Source organism: Diadema setosum, chromosome 1 (genome assembly GCF_964275005.1).
Source record: "Diadema setosum chromosome 1, eeDiaSeto1, whole genome shotgun sequence".
Classification (NCBI taxonomy): Eukaryota; Metazoa; Echinodermata; class Echinoidea; order Diadematoida; family Diadematidae; genus Diadema; species Diadema setosum.
Window position 1 is genome coordinate 23,162,813 of NC_092685.1, and position 6,520 is coordinate 23,169,332.

A 6,520-nucleotide genomic window follows, 5' to 3' on the forward strand; every position below is an offset into this window, starting at 1 on the left:
TCGCCCCTTATTCTTCTGTCAGCTCCAATCTTACACCGGTTTGGGAATGTTTGTCGCGGGTTTTTCCGTACATGGTCGATGATATCAAATTTGGTTTGTATATTATAATTGTCATAAGTTTGACTTGGACTACGTGCCCCTAAAAGCATGGTCTGTGGGCACATAGTAACACGACTTAATACTCTGGGGGTATCATTCTCAACAGAAACCACCAAAATTAAGCTTTTAAATGCCTTATACTTGTCTCCAGGTAGTTACCGCAGTTAAGTGTCTTTCTCATTGACAGGGGACCTAAGATATTCCCGTGATTTTGTTCACGGAGAAGTGTGTACTGCAATTAACGTAAGGGTTGTCTTTCCTTTCTACCCATCTATCTCTATCTATCTATCTATCTATCTATCTATCTATCTATCTATCTATCTATCTATCTATCTATCTATCTATCTATCTATCTATCTATCTATCTCTCTATCTATCTATCTATCTATCTATCTATCTCTCATTCTGTCTTTAAGTTTGTCATAAGATGTTCTGCTGTAATTACAATTAATTTGATGGTCTTTAATCCCGGGGTCATCCCATGATCAGGCCGACACCCACGGTCGTGTCATAAAGTACGGCCCATGAATCCGACACTAGGCAAACAAGGCCCAAAAGTTCGGTACTATATACGCAAACTAAAGGCTGGCTCGATACTAGGCGACAACGGTCCACGAGGTCGACATTACATGGCAGGGTTTATTGTGTCGGTCTCGTGGGCCTTATTTGCTCAGTGTCGAACTCATGGGCTGTATGACTCGTGGACTGTGTAACTCGTTGGCTGGACTCTGGCTGCATGACTCGTGGGCTGTATGATTTTAGGGTGTCGAACCCTTCACGTGCACCAGTTCACCCCTTCGATTATTTTGTGAAGTTTCTACGCGTTCTACGTATCTAGGTACTAGTATGCGACATTGGCCTACTTTCAAAGTCATGAGGTAATCAATGTTTGATTGATAATCGCTGGCACTGCGCGTGTTTGAAGACAGAGAACCACTTGCTACCAATTCCTTGTGGAAAAGTCCACTAACAACCGGTGCATATCCTGCAATATCATTATGATGAACAGTGTGCGATGCTGTTAGTACAGGATTGCCACATGTGCAGTACGTTCTACGATGCAACATCATATGATAACCCGTTTTCAAACCTTTGAATTCAGCAGACGAAATATTTTTGGGTAAAAACATACCATCTGTGTCAAAATTGTAGAGATGTAATAACAGAACAGTCAACTTGTAAGGGATAGGTGTGTAAACATCGACCGAAGACAGCATTAGGTTTTGTTCAAATTACTATAGGAAACTTTGAGGCGATGACTTCATTGCGTTTGACATGATTTGGTTTCTATTTTGTATTTGCGATTTAAGAAAAAAGAAGAAGGATGAATCCAAACCAAAACAGTGATGTTAGTCAAAAACATCTCAGAATTGACATCACTGCTTTATAATATCATGCGAAACCACAAGAAATTAAAAAGACGATGTTTTCATTTTCATGTTTCAGATTTTTGATGACGTACATTTCTGCTTAGGGGTAGGAGGGAGAAGATGCTTACGAAGAGAATGCGTTTGAACTTGTTTTCGAATCGAATAGACAAGAAAGGGAAAGTAAACACGTCTTTGACTATTCCCACTACATTTTATATTGTGGCATTGAAAGCAACTAAAGGTTTTTCAGATGTTTTAATATATCTTATATGTATCTCATCATCTTGTTCACCTTGATTCACCATAGAATTACAATAAACTCATCCCAGCAATGATCACGAAAATACTTCAAAAACGTGGAAAGTAGATCGTCTCCTTCCCCGAACTCTTCGGATTCCACTCCCCCCCCCCCCTTTTTTTTTTTAAAGATTGGAATATGTTTGCTGTAGCCTGTAGACCCAAACATATTAGGGACACCGTGGTAGATATGTACTTAGGTAAGGTAAATCCGCTAACACTTCAACTCGACTCAGTATTTGCCACTGGCGATTGTCGTATATACATAAGAGTTCCAGCCAATTAAGATTTGAAATGCAGCCAAGACGTTTTTGCAAGTAAGTCGATCCCAAATTTTGCACGATTTAAAAAGTTGGATTCTGCGGTTATTTTAAACGGTTCGAGATATGCTCTGACGTCTGTTGCTGTTGTTGTTGTTGTTATTATTATTATTGTTGTTTTTATTGTTATTAATATCATTTTACTGATATCGTTATTATCATTATTATTATTATTATTATTATTATTATTATTATTATTATTATTATTATTATTATTATTATTATTATTATTATTGTTATTATTATTATCATTATTATTATTATTATTATCATTATTATTATTATTATTATTTTTATTATTATTATTATTATTATTATTGTCATCATCATTATCATTATTATTATCGCTGTTATTCCATAGGACATTGACGATGTCAACAATCTTTAGTGGGTTAGTTATCAAAGCACATGACAAGAGTTTTTGTCCTCATATCGATATAGCCCTGTTCTCCCTACCGACCGATATCAATCCTTGCTCTGAATTATTGAAAACACCTTTGAACACAACACCAGCACGAGACATCAAACGTGTGTATTTCACATTCCTTTCACTTTGGATATTTTTCATTTCCTTGTCCTCGCACTGTCCGTTTGTGTACCGTTTACAATAATTTGCCCCTCTAGCAACTTAGTGTTTGCAGATGTGCATTGTGATAGGATTGCCTATAGGCCTATATAACGTGCTGAATTGCTTGTGACATAAAAAAAAAGTAGTGTCCTTATGGAGAAAGAAGACACCGTTACGCAGCAGAGGGACCTGTGTAATGTCACATGTCCGTTTGACGCAGAAATGGACTTTACGGATGTGTTTTCACGATTCTCTCCACGTGAGACGTTGCCATAACCATGGCAACAATGAGTGACCCACGCGCGTGTGCAAAACATGCGGAGAGGCAACATCTCTTAGCACAATCATAGCGTATTTCTCCTCTTCCCCGCTCTCCCTCTTTCTCTCTTTCTCCCTCCTTTGAAGTGATGGATATTTTTCTCCAAACACTTTTTTTTTTACATCATGAAATTAATGAGCTATCAAATTAATCCTTTAACCGTGATACTGAATATCTATATCAACTATCATTCTTTCAAAAATGTGAACCACAAGATAAGTACCACCTCTACCTTCAAATGGATTAAAAAAACAAAGGTTTTTGTTTTCAGGGCCACTCCAGTCTTGGAAGTAAACCGACTTTTGCCAAGGAAATATATATTTCCCATTACATTCGCGTGATAATTATGCAAAGGTGAAAGACGACATCATTATTGCAAATTTAACTATATACACGCATAATTTATGCTGATAATAAGTATTATATATAATTTTCTTGAAACCCTGAAATCATAGAAATTGAACATTGAAGTTCACATTAACAAAGTAAATGGAGTTAGAAAACTGTCTTTTTTGCAACAGGCAGTTGAAACAATGATTTAGAGGATTAAATCTCATTTTATGAATTAGGATACGGAAAAACTGCATATAATTTTGATGACTCAGTACCAGAAGTTGCAGTACATGCAGACTTATTTCCTCTGTATTCGTCTCCATGTTGTAATGACTATTGATGGCAGCCAACTGACATTGTGTGTGACGTGCTGTGAATGTCTTTGTATGTTGTACAAAATGTTCAAACTTCAAAGAATCAAAAAATAAATTTGGAAAAAAACAACAACCAAGTCTTCTTGTGTATTTGTGTCGGTGTGCTTTTTGCTACTTTCCCTTTTTTTCCCATAACTTTCCTAAGGACTATAATAGAAAAATATAAAATAATGACAATGGTAATTAGAATTACGGTACATAATGACAACAACAACAACAATATTCGAAGTACAACTGAAATAGTGATGAGTGTTAGAATAATCGCGCTCTCCTTTATTTTTAATCTCTTCATTAGGCAACATAATTTAACCCGTTCAATACTGAATTCTGAAATCCCAATAGACTTAATACACAGGCCACCAGAATCCTGTATGGAACAGGTTAACTTATGCATGTTATACTCTCTCCACAAACATATTGGAATTTTCGATCATTTTATAAAAAAACAATCGTATTGCTGGAACAATTTCTCTTTACATATACTGTATATTCCAAGAAGATAGAAACAGCTCGATATTTCTCCCTTAGTCATTCGTTTTTAAAATGTAGCATGCCATGCGAAATATCAAGTAAATGTAAGGAATACATACGTAGAGATATAGTATTTGTTAGGAAGAGAAAACCATTTATAGGTAAGGATTGTTATGTATATTGCTCTTATCATATATATATATATATATATATATACATATATATACACGCACACACACGCACACATATGGATTGTAATTTTTATTCAAACATTGGTCAAAGAAATATATGAAAGGACGCACAGCTACATCATTACGCCCAGCGCATTAAGGCAACACTGTATACAGAAGTGGTCTGATTCCAGAATTTTCCGAAGTGGGTATAGTATACTTTAGCGGCAAATCTGAATTTTCCTACTTCAATTATGATTTCATATCATTAATGCAAATTCATGAGACGAATATCAGTTGTCCAAAAAGTCACAAGATCTAAAACAAGAGAGGGCGCTTGTATTCTTATTGAAAGAATTTTCGTAATGTTCTCACAATACTGTATTGATTGATGATATTGGTAAACGTACAGACTCCACTTCATGGTCAATTGTAGACAATATCAAACAAACAGCAGGGTAAATCTAATGTTTCACTGAAATCGAAAGACACGGTGACTAGTACGATTGCCTTCCAAGTTTTCCACGACCTTTACAGAAATTGCTGAAAAAAGAGGAAACAATAATCCTTGCACCCTAGAGTTGTCCTAGAATCACAGTGACTCAGAAATTGTGATTTTTCTATGGAAAAGATAATTATGATTTTCTTTGCATGACGTTGAAAAGTAAATAACTATTCCGTCGATATTGCGCTTACCCATTTATCCCTAACATTCAAACTCGTGTTTGGATTTGGAGTCTCTCCTCACTCCCTTATTATACCAGATATTTTAGGCATTAATTTATGTTTATATTTCGCATACCGTATAGAAATACGTAGTCTTTTTGTTATTTATATATATATATATATATATATACATATATATATATATATATATATATATATATATATATATATATATATATATATACATACTCCTAGAAGGGTCATTTGGAAGACATTTCCATTTGTTTTATATGCAAATTTTAAAATACATGTTCAATTGCAATTTACGCAATGGAGACACGAAAATTGTCTCCTTAATGACCAGTTGTCTCCCTAATGAAGACACTTCCCCCCAATATGTCTCCCTAAGGTGCCAACTAGGGATATATATATATATATATATATATATATATATACATATATATATATATATATATATATATATATATATATATATATATATATATTTATATAATTATATCATGTATACAATGATAAATGTAAATATGATAAGTATGTATGTATTATATTATGTTATATATCATAATCATATACATAAACTCGGGACATGAACTAACAGTTGTGTGTGGTAGAGAAGGGATACTTGGGAACAGCAAAATAAAATGATTGTTTGTTAATTTCCATCTGAGAAGATGGCTGGATAACCCATCTTCAGCTACATTAAGCTGGTCTTCCATGGGGTCCAGTTGGATGTGAGATGGGACCACTTCACCGGGTTAAACACCCTGCTCTTTGCGATGAATGAATGAAGCGGGATATTTTACGTGCATGAGTTGTTACTCTCTCATGCACGGGACCTCCATTTTATGTCATATTAATTTCACCTGTAGTGTGTATGAGACATCCCGTCTATTTATAGCACAATAGCTCGGGCTTTCGGATAAGAATAAGTTTGTCGATGCACCTCTGCAATAAATATAAAATATCAAATACAAAGTGTAACTTGACGATTTCAACTGATTCAAAACTCATAAAAAAAAACCAGACTGAATCCCTTTTCTAAGTGTGTTTTACAATATTTTGCAACCATATTCATGAATCTCTTCTGTTTTGTTGCCTACGAAGAAAGTCATCATCCTTGCCCTTGGAAATATTGTGTTCGTTAGGCCTACTCTGATACAAAGTCCGAGTTGTCTTTTTTCCTATGGTCGTCTAGTAGAAATTGCATCTGTCATTGCATAGTCTGCGTCATTTTTTTCTTATTTAACTTGGTCCTTTTTTTTTTATCATTTCTTATATTGAAGACAAATGAAAGGGGGAACAATAAAATAAACTCTGAAGGAGCGATATCTCTTTCTTCTTCTTCTTAATTCTTTTTAGTTGAATGTTCTGTAATATGTAGAGAACAGGAAGAGGGGATCGACCCTCACACCTGTGGAACCTCCTTAACCCACCGAAGTATACCTAGTACTGTACTAGTACTAGTACTAGTACTAGTAGAGCTCTATCGGCTCAGGTCACCAGCAGGTACTA